A 21594-nucleotide genomic window follows, 5' to 3' on the forward strand; every position below is an offset into this window, starting at 1 on the left:
TAAACATGAGGAAAAATAAAGCTGAGAAATTGGTTAGAGAGAATCTTGGTGGAAATATATTAGAGTGAGAAATTCCTTTTTTTCCCTCACATGGTGAAAGAAGGCATCACTGATAAATTGACATGTAAGCATCAGGGTGTTTTCAAGTTTGCTAAGCAGATATCTTTGAAGAAAAAATTAAAAAATTCCAGGCAGAAATAACAGACAACGCAAAACCCCTGGGTTGAGAAACAGCAAAAGGCAGTATGGCTGAAACAGAGTGCACAAGAGGGATCTGGGGTACAGGTGGCGATAAAGATCTGCCAAGCCATTTAGGTGTTTATTGTGATAAGTGATGTGATCTGACTTATTTTTTTTAAAGATTTTATTTATTTATTTGACAGACAGAGATCACAAGTAGGCAGAGAGGCAGGCAGAGAGAGAGGAAGGGAAGCAGGCTCCCTGCTGAGCAGAGAGCCTGATGTGGGACTCAATCCCAGGACCCTGGGATCATGACCTGAGCGTAAGGCAGAGGCTTTAACCCACTGAGCCACCCAGGCACCCCTTACTTATATTTTTAAAAGATCTTGTCCACATCATTAAATAGTACCTAAATCAACGGAAATGACTGTTAGTCTGTGTTTGATGAGTTTGGGTGCAGTTTTAATTGGAACTGAGTCCCAGATGACTGCTTATTCCCTAATTGGCTGTATCCTATCCCTTTGTGCTCATCTGCAGGTGTAGTCACCCACTTACGCGATACTGGTTTTGCCCCCAGGATTCCTCATACCTAATTGTTATTGTAAATCTTGATTAATTTTCCTTTTATTTTCAGACACAATTTCCAGAAGGATTCAAAATTCTCTCCATTAGAAGGACACAATGAAGTTAGAACTAGACTAGCTCTCTAATAGTACTTAATCTCTACTGTGTATAACTGTGGGATATAGGATGAATTAGGATTAAGTTTGGGGTTTTGCACTTTTTTATTATCCGAAAACCTTTCTCTTAAACTGCTGCCCATAAATCCAAATCTATGACTTGTTTTGGCACATTGGATATATTCAATAATCTTTTTTTAATGATTAAGTGAATGTGTGAATAAAGCATGAATAAGTGAATAAATAAGACTAGGCAACTTTCGTTGCCATCTGTGTCTGGTATTTTCCAGTTGCTCCTCCTCCTGGGCATCTCTTCCAGGTTTTCTCCCCTGTTCACTATCCTTGTAAGATCACCTGTATAGATCATACATTCCTGGGGACCTGGCTCTCACCTGCATTCAGACGATGGAGGGAAAGAGAACAGTAGGGGATGAGAGCGATGTTGGGACATTTATTTCTAGTTCCATCCACCTAATCTTTGGCTGGAATTTCTTTCCCTTTACTGAGTCTGCTTTGCAGGATTCTCTTTCATTTATGATTTTATTAAACTCTTCCTTTCGTCATTCCTTTTGGTCCTACGTGTGGTTGCTGTTCCATGGCTGCTGGCTAAGATTCCTGCACTATTATGGGTCCTCTATACCCTTTGCACACCTCAGTAATTATTCTCTTTATTTATAAATCCTCTTCACACTACCCTAATTTGTGGGTGCAATCTGTCTTCTGTTGAGACTGTAACAGAGACGCCATCAGTTCCACCACTGTTCTACAAACACAAGTGCACGTGTTATAAGAAGGAGGCATAGGCATCTTGATATACATGATAATATGTTGCTTGTCTTATTAAACACTTTCTACTCTACCTGACTGTGACTTCCACGTTAGGGCACTCAAAGGCAAATGGGATATTAAAACTTAAAGCAATTTTAGAGATACCAAATCTAGAGTGCTAGTTTTCTAGATGGAGAAATTGAGACTATTTTCTGCAATAGCTGGTAGGCATTTGGCTAATCCAGTCTGCTATTGACTGGCTCCTGCATTACAGCCACAGGAGCTTCATCCTCTTCCACAGAGGAGCCATGGTTTCCTCTCTATTCTCTTGTCCACCAAGACCTTAGCAGGCAGAGTAAGATCACTTCTTCAAAACTTTTCAATGCTTTCTCATTTCATTCTGAGTTAAAAACCAAAGTTCTTGAAATCACTACATGATCTAGCCCCTTTCTGTTTTGGGGACCTCAACAATCTTCTTTTCTCTCTCCTCTCCCTATACTTCCTCCTTTGTTCCCTGATGGAACCAGAATATCCACAGTGTGTTAAGGCCTTTGCATTGAAAAACTCTTTCCAAATCTCTGCATAGAGTAGTCTTTCGCTGAGAATGCAATGTCACTTCATCAATAAGGACTTCCCTAACCATTCAATTTAAAATTGAATTGTATTAGGCTTTCTTTCCCCTTGAGCTGCTTTATTTTTTTTAATATGTCACATTAATCACCTTATATATAGTATATTGTAGTTCATTGTGTGTTTATTCTTGTTTTCCCCCTTTCAAATGAGAGCTCACTAAAAGGCAGGGATTTTATTTTATTTTTTCTCTTTTGTTTATTACCAAATCTCTAGTGCCTAGAAGAATCTCTGGCACATCAGAGGCACACAATAAATGTTTGTTGAATGAATAAATGAAATAACGAATGACTTATAAACTTTTGTTTTATAATGGAATAGTCAATTGCATGATTTTATTGAAATGATTATAAAGATACAAGGACTCAGAGGATCCATTTCTAATCCATTAGATTTTCTCTTATCAGCAGAATCACTACTACTCTACTACATGACAAGTTTATGTATTATTTCAAAGAATGATATAAAAATTTTCTGCTTTTCTAAGATGTGGATTAAAAAAATCAATCCAGCTGAAATATTATCAAATGAGAGTCTATAGGTCACAATGTCTGGTTACTTACCCATAAATTATACCTGAATATATTGGCAATAATACGCTAGGAATTTAAATCAATGCTGGCTTTCTTGTTATATATTTCCCACACCTACTCTTATATGAATCTACTTAGGATACAAAATTTGTATTACAAAGAGGTAATAAAGAAAAGGAATATATTTTGTTTCCCAGTAGTAAATATTAGTAAATACTATATGCGGAGGAGAAGATTCTGGTATTCATATTTATTTCCATTGTGCCCTGTAGAGTAGACTCTAGTGAGAAATCTATTGCCTAAAAGTGTTTACAAATTCTTCTTTTATCCAACTTGGATTTGTCATATTTTTAAAATTTCATAAAATGGATATGTCTGTTTTTATCTTCCTGCATGACAGTTCAACAGAATCTCAGAATTTTAGAAAGTGAGGCCTTTGTTTTCTCCTTTTAAGTTTTTATTTTGATGTAATTTTAGACTTAGAGAAAAGTTACTAGAATAGCACAAAGAATTCTATATAACCTTCAGTCAGATTTCCCCAGAGTTGACATGTTGCCATATTTGCTTTTATCTTTCCTTTTTCTTTTTTTCTCAGTTTCAATCTAGGTGCTTATGTACACACACACACACACACACACATAATTTTCTGAATCTATCAAGTTGTAGATATGATGCCCTAGTACTTGGACATTAAATTGAGGATTTGATAATCAAGGTAGTGAGGCACATTATGAATCAAATACTATAAAAATATTTTTGTCAATTATTATAAAGAGAGCTATAAGAAGAAAGTTCAATGCTATCCCTGTTTAAACGTATTTGAGAAACACATTGATATGACATTTTTAATATATAAGCTAAAGAATAAATTTCTGGCAGTGTCCTGTTTGCATCCTATTCCAGTTATATTGTATTACTTACCCTAGGGGAAATGATCTTTTTGGGTGTTCACTGGATAATTGTTTATTTATTGGATAAAATGATTATCTGAAAATCATGCCATGTTTAGCTATGTACACAAGAAGAAAAACACACCATATGAACCAAAGTTTATTACCAAGTACCATGTGGGAGTTGATATCTTCCTTTGCCTTTTGCACTGTTTGATCCATTTCTAACCAAGCTTTACCTGGTGTCAAAAAATAAAAGAAATCAGTTCTAGTTAAGACAACCAAGTGTCGTTTACTCAATTCTTATTAACACTGTTTGATATGAATGTTTTATTTCTTGTAGCATATCTCCAAAGCATTGCTAAAAATACTGATGGTAGACCACCTATTCTGAGTTCCAAGTTTAATTTTAGCATTTCAGCAATGTATGGCACTGATAGTCAAACAGCTTAATGCTGAGTAATTTTGATTCATGTTAAAAAAAAAATCTATCACATTTGAATGAGCAGAAAAGCCAAACTGGCCATAATTTTAAACTGATTGAAATGTCATTTATTCCCTTTAACCACTATTAACCTTTCCAAAATACTGCTTTTATATGTATTTCTTTGACCTATACTTTAAATTTAAGATTTAACTTTTTTGAAAAGGATCATTTTTTTAAAAGATGCTGTTTCAAAAATACTTGCAACTGGGTATCAGTGTGTGTAGGCTACATGATGAAGAGGAACTCTGATAAAAAAGAATTATCTAGTTCAAAAGCACTGAATATTTCACATATTTAATAACCAAATATCTACTAACCATGATTAACAAGGATTTCCGGAATAACTCCAAATACTGCAAACTTTGTGACAAAGAAAGTTATGTATACCATCTAGATGCCAAATAAAACTTTCAGTCATGGAATTGAAATGAGAGTTTTTCCAGTTTCATTTCAGTTGGTTCCTGAGTGTATCTTCGGAAACACTGGATATGTGCTGATAATAGAAATGGTTGCTTTTTGTGATCCCTAAGGTGATATAAATGAATAAAATGAAACACATATTAATAAAAAGTGCTACAAGAAGGTGATAATAATTACCACATTTAGGTACAGCAAGAAAAAGAATATGCATAATTATGTAATACATTTCCATTTTTTTAAAAGATTTTATCTATTTATTTGACAGACAGAGATTACAAGTAGGCAGAGAGGCAGGCAGAGAGAGAGGAAGGGAAGGAGGCTCCTCGCTGAGCAGAGAGCCCGATGTGGGGCTCGATCCCAGGACCCTGAGATCATGACGTGAGCTGAAGGCAGAGGCTTTAACTCACTGGGCCACCCAGGCGCCCCATACATTTCCATTTAATACAAAATTAAATGTAATCTGAAGGAAAAAATAACCTCACAGCAATATAGGTTTATAAGTATATTTATATATAAATATATATTACAGCATATATATATATATAAATATATATCACAGCAATATAAATAATAATTTATTGACCAGACTTTTGAGAACATGTGAGCCTTCAGATAGCCAAACAAGGGAGAAAACAATGTTAAATGGATATAGGAACAAAAGGTACATAGAATTTCAAAACAGGTCGCGTGAACATAGAAGTTCTTATATTATTAACATGGACATACTTTTACACTTTTAAGTGTGATATAATTAATTATATAGCTAGAAATGTCTTCTAATATAGTGGATAAGCAATAGTGAGAAAGTTGGGAGAAGATATTTGCAAACGACATATCAGATAAAGGACTAGTGTCCAACACCTATAAAGAACTTAGCAAACGCAAGACCCAAAGAACAAATAATCCAATCAAGAAATGGGCAGAAGACATGAACAGACATATCTGCAAAGAAGACATCCAGATGGCCAACAGCCACATGAAAAAATGCTCCATATCACTCGGCATCAGGGAAATACAAATCAAAACCACAATGAGATTTCACCTCACACCAGTCAGAATGGCTAAAATTAACAAGTCAAGAAATGACAGATGCTGGCGAGGATGCGGAGAAAGGGGAACCCTCCTACACTGTTGGTGGGAATGCAAGCTGGTGCAACCACTCTGGAAAACAGCATGGAGGTTTCTCAAAATGTTGAAAATAGAACTGCCCTATGACCCAGCAATTGCACTACTGGGTATTTACCCTAAAGATACAAACGTAGTGATCCAAAGGGGCACGTGCACCTGAATGTTTATAGCAGCAATGTCCACAATAGCCAAACTATGGAAAGAACCTAGATGTCCATCAACAGATGAATGGATAAAGAAGATATGGTATATATACACAATGGAATACTATGCAGCTATCAAAAGAAATGAAATCTTGCCATTTGCAACAACGTGGATGGAACTAGAGTTTATCATGCTTAGTGAAATAAGTCAAGCAGAGAAAGACAGCTATCATATGATCTCCCTGATATGAGGAAGTGGTGATGCAAAATGGGGGGTTAAGGAGGTAGGAGAAGAATAAATGAAACAAGATGGGATTGGGAGGGAGAAAAACCATAAGTGACTATTAATCTCACAAAACAAACTGAGGGTTGCTGGGGGGAGGGAGAGGGGGCCTGGGAGAAGGGGGGTGGGGTTATGGACATTGGGGAAGGTATATGTTATGGTGAGTGCTGTGAAGTGTGTAAACCTGGTGATTCATAGACCTGTACCCCGGGGGATAAAAATATATTATATGTTTATAAAAAAATAAAAAATTAAAAAAAAATTCTAATGAGCCATAAATTAATGTCTATAAATTGGACAGTCAGGGAAATGTCACTTTGGGAAAGCAAATATGTTTGGGCAAATGTAGATGGCAATGTGGTGAGTCAGAGCCTATTAGGATACTTGTTGAGGAAGGAATTAGAATCTATGTGAGAAATGACCCTTACTAAAGAAAGAAGATGTGGAGCCGTATCTGGCTAGGGGAGAGAAAGAAAAAAATTGTACATAGCATATTGCACCATAACCTACCTAACCTTCCCACTATTCAACCCAATGGGCATATGGCAAACTTGGAGAATTAAGAATTGTTACTCTTTCAATAACCCAAAAGGAACTTTCTCTTATTAAAATATCACTAATGTCTACATTTATTCTTACTTCTTCTAATGGAAGAAGTTAGTATTATTTTGAGTAAGTATCCATAAACTTTTTTATGAAGTTAGGGTGATAGTATTCAGTATTTCACCAATGAAATAAATTCCACCAATGAAGTTTCAAATGTTAAACAAAACTTGCAGTCCTGGGATAAACTTCATTTGCTAATGATATATTAACCTGTTCTGTATTGCTAGATTCTGTTTGCTACTATTTTTTCATATGGATAATTTTGGGTCTTGTTTACATTGACTGATTTTGTTTTTCATTGGGTATAGCACCTTGATACATGTATCTTGGCATATTTAGCAATATTTGTTTTAAGATTTAATATTGTGTTATTATGTATTGGTTGCCTAAATTATATTTTCTTTTAGAATATATAATTTTATTTGGGTAACATTTATTTGTGTATTATTTTTTATTTTTCTAGCTTTCATTTTCTAATTTATTTTTTAATTGAGATGTAACTAACATACATAAAATATACACCTTCAAAGTGTAACATTCAGTGCATTTTAATGTATTCTAAAGTTGGGGTGCCTGCATGACTCAGTTGGTTGAATGTTTGCCATTAGCTCAGGTCATAATCCTGGAGTCTCAGGATCCCGCTCTGCATCGGGCTCCCTGCTTAGGGAAGAGCCTGCTTCTCCCTCTACCCCTTATCCTGGTCATGCTCTCCTGCTCTCTCAAATAAATAAATAAATAAATAATCTTTTAAAGATTATATATATATATACTCTCTCTATATATACTCTATATTCTATATATAGATATTCTAAATATATATATATTCTATCCTATATATATATATATATATATATATATTCTCAAGTTTACAACCATCACCAATCTCATACTTACTAGTAGTCATTCCACTAATCTTTCTGTTCATATATTTGCTTATTCTAGACATTTCACATAAATGCAATCATACAATGTGTGGCATTTGTTTCTGACTTATTTTGTATTTTTTCAAGGGTCTTCCATATTACAGCATATATCAGTATATCTTTTTTATGGCTAAATACTATTCCATTATATGGATATATATTTTTTTGTTCACCAGTTAATAGGTATTTGACTTGTTTCTAATTTTCAGTTATTATGAATAATGTTGTGTATGTATATGTGTATGTGTTGGTGTGAGTGTGTGCGTGTATGTGTGTGTATGTTTATGTGTAATTATTGATTTATGCAGTTGTTTGTTGTTTATTTTTATTTTTTATCTTTATTTTTTAAAGTAGACTTTTTAAAAGTTTTAAGTTTACAGAAAAATTCAGCAAAAAGTACAGAGAGATTTATAATTATTATTTTACATGTTTGTGTTTTAGGTCAGATAGAGAAAATACATTATTAACAAAAAATATATTATACTCTTTTATATTTATGTATTAATCACCTTTATTATCCTTTAAATTTATTCATATGGATTCAAAATATTATCTAGCCTCATTTCATTTCAGCCTAATAGACTTCCTTTACTTATTTCTCATAGGGTGGGTCTATAGCAACAATTCTCTCTATTATTATGCATCTAGGAAAGTTTAATTTCTCCTTAATTTGGGGGAGAATAAGTTTCCTGGATATGGAAGTTGTGATCAACAGTGTTTTTTGTTTCTTTCAGCTCTTTGAATATATCATCACACTACCTTTTTGCCTTATGATTTCTGATGAGAAATCAGCTGTTAATGTTACTGAGGATCTCTTATATGTGATGGATCACTCCTCTTGGTTTCCAGATTCTGTCTTGTATTTTTTTTTTTTTTTGAACAGTTTGACACTCTGGTGTCTATGTGTCTAAATATAGTAGTATCTCTTTGAAATTGTTGCTAATTGCAGTCTGTTGAGGTTTTTGGATGTGTAGTTTAATACTTTTCATCAAATCTGAGAATTTTTCAGCCATTATTTTTTGCAATTTTCTTTTTCCTCCTTTTCTTTCTTTCTTCTCCTTCTAGATCTCCTATTATGTGTATGTTGTTATGTTTGATTGTGTCCTACAGGTATCTAAGGATCTGTTCATTTTTCTTTATTCTTTTTTTTTCAATCTCTTCCTCAGATATGATCATTAAAATGACATATCTTGACTCAGTTGGTTAAGTGTCTGCCTTTAGCTCATGTCATAATCCTGAGGTCTTGGGATTGAGCCCCCTGTTGGGCTCCATGCTGAGTGGAGAGTCTCTTTCTCCCCAGTGAGTGGAGAGTCTGTTTCTCATTCACCCCTGCTCATGCTCTCACTTGTGCTCTCTCTCTCTCCTTCTCAAATGAATATAGAAAAATTTAAAAAATAATAATAACATGACATCTCTTCACGTTTGATGATGTTTTCTTTTTCTATCTTAAATCTTTAGACTTGTTTTAAAACAATGTTAGTGTAGGTCTGGAATAACCTCTTCTCTGGGCAGTTTAAGCCTACTATCAAAGTGGGCCACTTTTGTGTGTGTCTTTACTAAATGCCTATGGTATTATATAAAATCTCTTCCTGGCTTCTCAAAATTCAGCTGTCTCCCTGCCCACTATAATCTCTTGAAATTATTAATTTACATCTCTCAAGTAATTTTTATTTTCCATCTTCTTTGAATTTTGCCAAAGGATTATATAGCTTGGTATTCAGCAAAAATGTGAAGGATAGTTCTACGGAGATTTCTGTAGGTCTTATGTTTAGATCCTTCTTCTCTAGTATTTGTCCCATGAATTTAGCCACTACTTCCCCCTCTGAAGTCGGATATATTTCCTTAGCAACCATGCTCAGCTTGTGATCTCTTTCACTACACATGGTACATAAATTTTTTCTCAGTAGGAAGTAAGGATGGAGAAAGAGATTTTCTTGTTAGTTTTTGCCTGTCTGAGTGATCACAGTTGTACAGTGTTGTCCAATGTATAACAATATTTGCTTTATATATTTAGTGCAACATTCCATTTCTTTACCCCAAGAAAGCAAGCACACTACCAGTTACTTTCCCACACTGGAAGTAGAAATGCTTCATTTTATTTTTTTGTAAACAGCAAAAATTATTTCATTTACTTAACTAACCCTTCATTGATGGGCATTTGCATTGTTTTAAATCTGATTCAGTTTTCTCTATACTAAAGGAAAGAATACATGGAAAATGTGATATTTGAAAAAAATGTTTATATATTGGCACTCTTCAAATCAGGTTATGAGGTGTCTGCCTTTTACCTGAGGGAAAAATATTCTATATGATTACTCCATTCAACAAATGCATTTTGGATCCAGGCATTGTGATAGGCACTGCAGACACAGGGAGAAACAGAAACAAAAATGATCCATCCTTTTCTTCATGAATAAAACAGTCCATTTGAACAGAGAAGTAATAGTTAAACACAAGTATACATATACAGATACTATCTATAAGTGCTATAAAGGAATATAACAATAAACTCTAAAAATTTATGTTACATGCTAATCTACATGTATATAAGAGAGAGCTGTACAGAAAATCTTCCTGTGAAAGTGACTTTGCGTTGAGATTTAAAATATATGTGAGAGTACAATTTTAAAAAAGGACAAAATAAAATGTATGTGAGAGCTAACTAGCTAATAGAGAATGAAGAAGTATTTTCTGTGATGAAGTATCAGTATGTGCAAGGATTTGAAACTAGATGGCATGCCTGCATAAAATATCTAAAAATAGAAGAGCGTGGCCAGAATATAAAACAGGGAAGTGTCATGTGTAAGCAGGTAAAGATCATCAGGGCTTTCTTTCTCTAGACAACTGAAAGTTCTAAGTAAAGGCATAGCATGATAACATTCCATATTTAGTTTTTATTCCATTTTTTTTAGTCTTTCAATCCTATATTTTAACTTCTTTATTAGAAATTATCCACATGTATTTCATCCTTCATCAATACAATAAATAACATAACAAGAATGTATCTTTTTAATATCTTTCCATTCTGAAGTAAATTCTTGGAATAGATTATTTTTTTTTTCTCATAGTAGCACCAAAAATTTAAAAAAAAAATGCTTAGGAATAAATTTAACCAAGGAAGTGAAAGCTATATGCTATGAAAACTAAAACTTTGATAAAAGAAATAGAAAAAGACACAAACAAGTTGTAAAGTATTTTGTGTAGTCACAACAATCAGACAAGAAAAAGAAAAATCATCCAAATTAGTTAAGGAAAAATAAAACTGTCATTGTTTTTAGATAGCATGATACTATATGTAGGAACCCTAATGACTCAATCAAACATCTGCTAGAACTGATAAGCAAATGCACTGAAGTCACAAGATACAATATCAGTGTACAAAATCTGTTGAATTTTTATACACCAATAATGAAGGAGCATAAATGGAGATTAACAAAACAGTAACATCTACAATTATAGCTAAAATAATAAGATACCAAGAAATAAACCTAACCAAAAAGGTGAAAGACCTGCACTCTGAAAACTATAAAACACTGATAGAAGACATTGAAAAATGATACAAAGAAATGGAAAGACATTCCATGCTCATGGATTGGAAGAACAAATATTGTCAAAATGTCTATACTACCCAAAGCAATCTATATATTTAATGCAATCTCTGTCAAATTACCACCAGCATTTTTCACAGAACCAAAGCAAACAACTCTAAAAACTTTAAAACTCTAAAATTTGTGTGGAATCACAAAAGGCCCCTTAATAGCCAAAGGAATCTTGAAAAACAATAGTAAAGCTGGAGTCATCACAATTCCAGACTCAAGTTATATTACAAAGCTGTCGTGATCAAAGCAGTTTTGCACTGGAACAAAAATAGATACGAAGATGAGTGGGACAGAATACACACAGTGGAATATTACTCAGCCATCAAAAAGAATGAAATCTTGCCATTTGCAATGACATGGATGGAGCTAGAGTGTATTATGCTAGGTGAAACAAGTCAGTAAGAGAAAGACAAGTATCAAGATTTCATTTATATGTGGAATTTAAGCAACAAAACAAGCAAAAGGAAATAGAGAGAGAGGCAAACTAAGAAACAGACTCGTAAGTATAGAGAAAAAACTGATGGTGACCAGTGGGGAGATGGGTGGGGGATTGGTTAGATAAGTGATGAGGATTAAGGAGTTTATTTGTTGTGATGAGCACGGGACTTTATATGGAAGTGGTGAATTACCATATTTTACACCTGAAACTAATGTTACACTGTACATGAATTAAGTGGAATTTAAATAAAACCTTTAAAAATTTAAATAACCCATATAACTCAATAACAAACAAACTGATTTTGAAAAATGGACAAAGTAATTAAATCTTTTATTTTCCAAAGAAAATACCCAAGTGGCCAATAGGTACATGAAAAGAAGCTCAAAATCACTGATCTTTAGGAAAATGCAAATCAAAACAATGGGTTATCATGTCAAACCTGTTAGAATGGCTACATCAAGAAAATGAGTTAACAAGTGTTGATGAGGATGTGGACATAAGGAAACACATGTACACTGTTGGTGGGCCTGTAAATTGTTTCAACCACCACTGAAAGCAGTATAGAGAATCCTTAAAAAATTAAAAATACAACTATCATATGATCCAGCAATATCTCCTCCAAGTATATATATTCAAGACTAAATGTCAGTTAATGAATGGCTAAAGAATATGTGATGTAGACAGACACACACATGCACTGGAATTTTTCAGCCATGGGAAAGCAGGAAAGCCTGCCATTTATGGCAGCATGCGTGGACACCGAGGGCATTACACTAAGACATGTCAGACAGAAAAAGACAAATACTGTATGACCTGAGTTATATGTGGAATTTTAAAAGATAAATTTGTAAAAACAGAGAAACAGTGGGCTGGGGAAATTGGGGATATGTTGTTTAGGATACAAACTTGAAACTGTTAGATAAATCCTGGAGAACTAGTGCACAGCATAGTGATAGTCGATAGTACTGTATTATAAACTTCAAAGTTGCCAAGAGACTAGATTTAATTGTTCCTATTCCAAAAAAGAAATGATAATTATGTGATATGATAAGGGTGTTAGCTAATGTTAAGGTGATAATCATATTGCAATATATTTAAGTATCAAATCAATATTTTGTACATCTTAAACTAACACAAAGTTATATATCAATTGTATTTTAATGAGCAAACAAACAAACAAATGCCTGGAATTTAGGGTCCAGTCTGCACAGTTTTGGTATCTTAAAGACACAGAACACTGAATGGAAAATACTTAAGTTCTTAGGCATTTGCTGAATAAATCAATACATTATTTTATGATGTCTTCAACTGTAATTGGTAATTTAGAAAATTTCCATGTGACAAATGTTTTTATATGGTTTATCAATTTGTCTTATGCAAAAAATATAATTAAACTTTTTAGCATTATAAACAGAAGCACAGAAGGATGATAACAAATATGATATGTAACCACCTTCAGATGTTTCAGCAAGAAGTCTTTGGTAATTTATAATAATGTATTCAAAACTGGCCTCAGAGGTACAGACTTCCAGTTATGGAATAGACAGGTCAGAGGGACAAAAGATAAAGCATAAGGAATATAGTCAATAGTGTTGTAATAACATTGTATGTGACAGATGGTAAATACGTTTGTGGTGAGCATAGCATAACATATAGAGTTGCCAAATCAGTATGTAGTATACCTGAAATTAATGAAACATTTAAGTCAACTATACTTCAATTAGAAGTAATAAAAATATTTCAAATATTAAATTAAAAATGATAGAATAAAATGAGAAAAAATCTTAAGGATGAAGCTTTGATAGTGTGAATTTACTAAGGAAAATTTACTATGGAATCCATTTATGGAAATATTTAAGTGGATTGGTATAATATAACATTAAAACTATGATGTACTAAAGCAACCCTCAGGATTGCAGGTGATACTGGAATGGCCAATTTGATGTCATCAATTGCAATTAGGTGGGATTAATTATGTAGCTTTTTGTTAAAAAATCAATATGCTATTTTATAATCTTAAAATGAATACATTTTTAATGTAACTGCTGCTTCAAGGTCAAAACTTAACTGAGGTATTTAATTGGAAATGTTGGAACATGTACCTGGAAACATTTGGTGCAATATTGATCTTAAACCCTTTAATTAGACACTTTTATTACATAACATAATTACATAATAGCATATCTTCTAATATTATCAGGTCATTTAATTCCACTTTTCATTTTGTTTCTCATTCTAAAATTAATTTCTCTGACCAGTCTTTAAATACCACATTTTGAAACACTTAAATATTTTTCTGAAGACACTAAAAATCAATGACTACTTGACATATACTATGCAATTGCACAGCTTTTCTATTCATATGAACTTTGGTCATAAATAAAAGTGTTTAGCTCTCTGAAATCCTAAAATAAATGTGTTCAATGTATTTCATGTTTGCCACCTATTTAATTCCCACATTTTTCAGCTACTTTACTACTGAAAAGGAAGATTATTTAATCATATTGCTTTAATATGGTTAGTTATCTCAGTTTTTAAAGGCCAAGGGCTTCATCTAAAGGTTGGAGTCTTATTACACTCAACCATCACAATATGTGAACTTTCCTTCATAAAGTAATGAATGGATTTTCTTCTAAGCGCCCTTACTCTTACTGTTGCCTGCCCCGCGAAATCCATGCTTTGGAACTCATCCTTGTTTACCAGGCACTTAAACTTGTTTTATTAGAACCTCTTACTGAAACTTTTTTCATGATGCATGATCATTTGTTGCCTATCACCATAGAATCTAGATCTCTGCACAGATCTTTGGTAGTTACCTGTTACCCCTTCCAATGACATTAAGAACTTGAGTTCACATCATTACAAGGCTCCAGTGTTGGCTCCTGCAAAGATTTTCTGTGTCAAAACTTTAAGTCATTGGTCCCTTGCTTTAATGTTCCTCAGTTATTCTTATTCTTCTTTTTAAATATTTTATTTATTTATTTGACAGAGAGATCACAGGTAAGCAGAGAGCCCAATGTGGGGCTCGATCCCAAGACACTGGGATCATGACCTGAGCTGAAGGCAGAGGTTTTAACCCACTGAGCCACCCAGGTGCCCCAGGGTTAATGTTCCTCAGTTCTGTTCTCTGTTACATATCCTCATTTTAGGCTTTGACCAAGGTCTCTTGCTTCCTATCATCCTATATCTTCTGAAGGGAGATAGAGACCAGAAGTAACAAAGACTAGTACAGAACAGAGACAATCTGCAGGAACAGCACCTTTACAAGTAATACAATGGCATTAAATTCATATCTTTCAATAATTACTCTGAATGTAAATGAACTAAATGCTCTAGTCAAAACACATATGGTATCAAGATGGATTTAAAAAACCAAGACCTATTGATATATTGCTTATGAGACTCATTTTAAACACAAAGACACCTCCAGATTGAAAGTGAGGGAGTGGAGAATTATTTATCATGCTAATGGATGTCAAAAGAAAGTTGGAGAAGCCATAATTATACAAGACAAACTAGATTTTAAGCCAAAGACTATAACAAAAGATGAAGAATGGCATTATATCATAAGAGATAGACCCTTCCAACTAGAAGATGTAAGAATTATAAATATTATGCTCCCAAAATGGGAGCACCCAAATATATAAATCAATTAATAACAAACTTAAACTCATTGATAAAATACATTAATAGTAGGGGACTTTAACACCCCACTCACAATGGAAACATCATCTAAGCAGAAGATCAATAAGGAAACAAGGGCTTTAAATACTCACTGAATCAGATGGATTTAACAGATATATTCAGAGCATTTCTTCCTAACAAAGCAGAATAAACATTATTTTCAAGTGCACATGGAACAGAACATTGTCCAGGATAGATTACATACTAGATCACAAATCAGGCCTCAACTGGTACAAAAAGATTGAGACCATACATGTATATTTTCAGATTACAACATTATGAAACTTGAAATCAACCACAAGAAAAAATTTGAGAAGACTACAAATATATGGAGATTAAAGAGCATCCTACTAAAAAATGAGAGGAAATTAAAGAAGAATTAAAAGACTACATGGAAGCAAATGAAAATGAAAACATGACAATCCAAAACCTTTGGGACACAGCAAAGGTGGTCCAAAGAAGAAACTGCAAAGCAATATAGGCCTAACACAAGAAGCAAATAAAGTCTCAAATATGCAACCTAACCTTACACCTGAAGGAGTTGGAAAAAGAACCGCAAATAAAGTCTAAAGCCAGCAGGATAAGGGAAATAATGAAGATTAGAGAAGAAATAAATGATATAGAAAAAAAAAAAACCCAAAACAGAACAGATCAACAAAACTAGGAGCTGGTTCTTTGAAAGAATTAACAAGTTTAATACACCCCGAGCCAGATTTACAAAAAAGAAAAGAGAAATGACCCAAATAAATATAATCATGAATGAAAGAGGAGAGACAACAACCAACACCATGGAAATACAAACAATTATAAGAGGATATTATAAGCAATTGTAGGCCAACAATTTAGGCAATCTTGAAGAAATGGGTAAATTCCTGGAAACATTTAAACTACCAAAACTAAAATAGGAAGAAATAGAAAACCTGACAGACCTATAATCAGCAAAGTAAACAAAATCAGTATCAAAATCAGTAATCAAAATCAGTAATCAAAAATCTCCCAACAAATAAGATTCCAGGGCCAGATGTCTTCCCAGGGGAATTCTGATAAATGTATTTTGTTTTGTTTTAAATATTTTATTTATTTATTTGACAGACAGAGATCACAAGTAGGCAGAGAGGCAGGCAGAGAGAGAGGAAGGGAAGCAGGCCTCCTGCCAAGCAGAAAACCTGATGCAGTCAATCCCAGGACCCTGGGATCATGACCTGAGCAGAAGGCAGAGGCTTTAACCCACTGAGGCACCCAGGCACCCCCCCAAATGTTTAAAGAAAAATTAATACCTATTCTTCTGAAATTCTTCCACAAAATAGAAATGGGAAGAAGACTTCCAAATTCATTCTATGAGGCCAGCATAGTGTGATCCCAAAAACAAAGATCCTACTAAAAAGAAGAATTACAGGCCATTATCTCTGAAAACACAGATGCAAAAATTCTCAATAAAATACTAGCAAATCAAATCCAATAGTACATTAAAAGAATTATTCACCATGATCAAGTGGGACTTATTCCTGGGCTTTATTTAATTTATCTTAATATTTCTAGGTCCATCCACGTTGTCTCAAATGATACAAGCTCATCCTTTTTAATGGCCAATATTTGTGTGTGTTTGTGTGTGTGTGTGTGAGACATTTTCCTTAAGTGTTCATCTACTGATGGATACTTGGTTACTTCCATGTCTTGGCCATGTAAATAATGCTTCAATAAGCATAAGGGTGCATGTGTCTTTTTGAGTTAGTATTTTCATTTTTGCTAGTGGAATTACTGGTTTATATTGCATTTTTATTTTTAATTTTTTGAAGAATCTCTATACTGTTTTCTACAGTGGCTGCACTGGTTTGCAGTCCCACCAACAGTGCGTGAGTGTTCCTTTTTTTCCACATTCCCACCAACACTTGTTTCTTGTCTTCTTGATTTTAGTCATTCTGAGATGTATGAGGTAATATCTTACTGTGATTTTGATTTGTATTTCCTTGATGATTAGTAATGTTGAGCATCTTTTCATGTGTTTGTTTGGCTATTTTGTATGTCTTCTTTAGAGAATGTCTATTTAGGTCTTCTGCCCAATATTTAATCAAACTATTTGTTTTTTATTTTTGTGTTGAGTTGTATAAATTCTTTAAATATATTGGATATTAACCCCTCATTAGCTATATCATTTGCAACATCTTCTCCCATTCAGTAGGTTGTCTTTGATGGTTTCCTTTGCTGTGCAAAATGCTTTTTATTTTGGCATATTCCTAATAGTTTATTTTTGCTAGTTTCCCTTGCCTTAAGAGACATATATAGAAAAATGTTGCTGTGGCTGATGTCAGAGAAATTACTGTCTATGTTCTTTTCTAAGATTTTTGGTCTCAGATCTCATGTTTAAGTCTTAATACATTTTGAAGTTATTTTTGTGTGTGGTGTTAGAAAGCAGTCTAGTTTCTTTCTTTTGTAGTTAGCAATCCAATTTTCCTACCAACATTTATTGAAAAGACTCTTTTTCCCATTGTACAGTCTTGCTTCCTTTGTCATGGATTAATTGACCATATAAACGTGGGTTTATTTCTGGGCTTTCTTTTCTGTTCTCTTGACCTGTGTGTCCACTTTTGTGTCAGCACCATACTATTTTCATTGCTCTAGGTTTGTAGTGGATTTTGAAATCTAGAAAATGATACCTCCTGCTTTTCTTTCTCCAGATTACTTTGGCTGTTTGGGACCATCTGTGGTTCCCTACAAATTTAGTATTATTTCTTCTAGTTCTGTGAAAAATGGTTTTGGTGTTTATATATGGATTGCACTGAATCTTTATATTGCTTTGGGTAATGTGGACATTTTGGCAATATTAATTTTTCCAGTCCATAAGCATAGAATATCTTTCCATTTGTTTGTATTGTCTTCATTTTCTTTCACCAGTGTTTTATAGTTTTCACATTACTGGTATTTTACTTTTTTAAGTTTATTTCTAGATATATTATTCTTTTCGGTGTAGTTGTAAATGGTATTTTTTTTTTAAATTCTCTTTCCTCAACTTGGTTATTAGTGTATAAAAATGCTACAAATTTGGGGATATTAATTTTGTATTCTGCCACTTTACTGAATTTGTTTATTATTTCTAGTAATTTTGGGGGAAGTCTGTAGGATTTTTACATATATAGTCATGTTATCTGCCAATAGTGACAGTTTAATTCCTTCTTTACCAATATAGATGCCTCTTTTTTTTTTTTTTCTTGTCTGATTGCTATGGTTAGGACTTCTAGTTCTATTTTGAATCAAGGCACTGAGAGTGAACATTCTTCTCTTGTTCCTGACCTTAGACAGAGGCTCTTAGATTTTCACCTTTGAGGAAAGTTTTTCATATATGGCCTTTATTGTGTTAAAGTATATTCCCTCTAACCCCATTTTGTTCGGAGTTTTCAATTATGAATGGGTATTGAACTTGTCAAATGCATTTTCTGCATATATTGAAATGAACATACAGTTTTTATTTCTTCTCTTTTTGATGTGATGTATGATGTTGATTGATTTGCAAATACTGAACCACTTTGCATCCTGGGAATATATCCCACCTAATTATGGTGAATGATTTCAGAACTTGGTTTTAGTTCAATATTCTCTTGGACAAAACTAAGTGATTTATCTATTTCACAGTCCATATAAAATAATAACCATGTTAGCGTTAATACAGTTTTAAACCTGACCAGGGTCATGTGTATAATTTAGTATTTTCTAAATCTGTGTTTGTAATTTTTTAAAAAATTTTATTTTTCAGTAATCTGTTCACCCAATGCAGAGACCAAACTCACAACCTTGAGATCAAGATTCACACACCCCATCAACTGTGATAGCCAGTTACCCACTTATCCTTGTGTTTGTAATTACTATGAAATATTTAGAGGAAAATACTTCTCTATAAACTATGAAATAGAGAGTAGATTTTTTTATTTGGTTTAGGCCACAGCCATGACTTAGTAAGCTTAAAACCCTTTTACTTCTCTACATAATATGTTACTTTAAAAATATCTCTGTGTGTATTACTAACAGTACAAAAAAATTAATTTAATTTAACTGAATTTGTTTAGATTTAATGTCTAAAGTATAAGTAAAATGTAATAATATGCAATACTATGGTATAGTATAATAAATAATATATATTTTATAATAATATACATATTATATTATATTATATTATTAGGTATATATCCATACAGAGTAAATGAAGTAAGATATGTATAGGAGTTTTCTTAAATTTCTTCCTTAAGAGAAATTCTAACTTCAGTATTTTATATTCTACCATTCATTTGCATTTCATCTCATTTCAGTTTTTTGCCTTAGATAGTATTTAACTTTTGACTTAAAAATTCATATTCCTATTCAAATATTTATATTAGTTGTACCACAGTATAACTATTGCTGTTTTCATTGAGAACCAGTATTCATAATTATTAAATATGTTCTGTCTAAAGACAGAGGCATACTTTCTGATTATTTTACAACATTCCTTCAAAATTGTTTAGCACTGTTTGTTATAATATCAACACTCTCCTTTGTCCAGAAAATGCTTTTCCATGTGCTGTCTTGCTTTTATATAACATACTGCCTCTAATATCTATAATTACATGGCATGACTTACTACAGTTACACTTTCCTCTATCAAACACTTCTCTAGTACTGCCTTCATAGATGGCCCACATTACCTGTTTTTTTAATAATGAATTGTCTTGCCCAGTAAATATATATCAATATTCTTTTTAATGAAGTTAAATAGTTTCTCTATAAATTAATCAAACCATCAATGATTACTTTGTTGATGGGGTTTCAAATGTCATATATAATTTTTTAAAATAAATGTTTCTAAAAATATTCTTTCTAGTTAATCTCTATTAAATGTTTTAGAGATTATATTTCATTCATATTTTCTGGCTCCAGTTAATGCTAAATTTTTGACAATACAAACTTCATTGTATTTTATTCTTACACATTTGCTCCACTGAGTTTTACAAAATAATTGTAATGGTTTAAGTCTCTTAAAGTAACACATGTTTTTATTATCTTTAGCAACTTTGTTGTGATATATTTTTAATCTTTTAATTCATATCTCATTTTCTTTTAAACATTTACAATGGACTTTTGCATGAAATAATACAATTTATACCATAAGTAAGCCTTCCCTATAAGGTTCTTTAACCTTTTTTGTAACATACAGTAGAATTAATAATCTACAAAAGAGTAGATTCAGCTTCACTGAAACTAGATATTGCATTACATTGTGTTAATTTTTTTGTTTCTAGATGTATCATGTTTATGCCAAAAACTTTTGCAAAAATAGTGTTTTGAAATGTCATATGTTTAGCCAAAGTAAAACCAATGAATAGCAATTAGTAGTAATTTCTATGATAGTCATTAGTGAGGTTTTTGTGCACACACCAAAAAGACAGTGTACAAATGAAAAGAGCACTCAACCAAAACATGGAATGAGACTCAGAGATATATTGGTATACAATAGCCTATATAGTGAGAAAGCAGTGACTACTTATTCTTTTGTTTAAAAGATTTTATTTATTTATTTGAGAGAGAGAGAGAGAGAATGAGCACAGAGTGGGGAGGGTCAAAGGGACAAGCAGAGTCCCCAGTGAGTGGGCAGTCCAATGTGGGGCTTGATCCTGGGACTCGGGAATCATGATCTGTGACAAAAGCAGAGGCTTTGTCTGATTGAGCCACCCAGGCACACCATGACTATTTATTCTTCATAGTGATTGGTTATATTAGAATTTTCTTAATTGATAGGGAATTGCCTTTCAGAGACATAAGCAAGAAATGACCCAGGTCAAGTTAAGCTTGCAAAATAAACTAAATTAAGCTTTTCTTATAGACAAAACTGGTTGCAGGTGCTCAGGGAATTTTCAAGGCTGGTCTCCATTTGGTTTTAGTTTTAATAGTAAATTAAGTAAAAACTAATACAATCAGAAAAAAGTGTTTTTGAGTCATTTTCAGCAGTATAAATTCATAAAAATCAACTGCAATTTTTTATCATAATCTGTGCAAAGGACAAATTTTATTTCTTACATTCAGTAAGAATAAAGAAAATTTTCCACTAAGATAGTGAAGTAAGGGACACCTGGGTGGCTCCGTTGCTTGAGTGTCTTACTTTGGCCCAAGTTATGATCCTGGGTCCTGGGATGAAGCCCTGCATCTGGCTCTGTGTTCAGTAGGGTGTCTGCTTGT

This window comes from Mustela lutreola, chromosome 10 (assembly GCF_030435805.1).
Source record: "Mustela lutreola isolate mMusLut2 chromosome 10, mMusLut2.pri, whole genome shotgun sequence".
NCBI lineage: Eukaryota > Metazoa > Chordata > Mammalia > Carnivora > Mustelidae > Mustela > Mustela lutreola.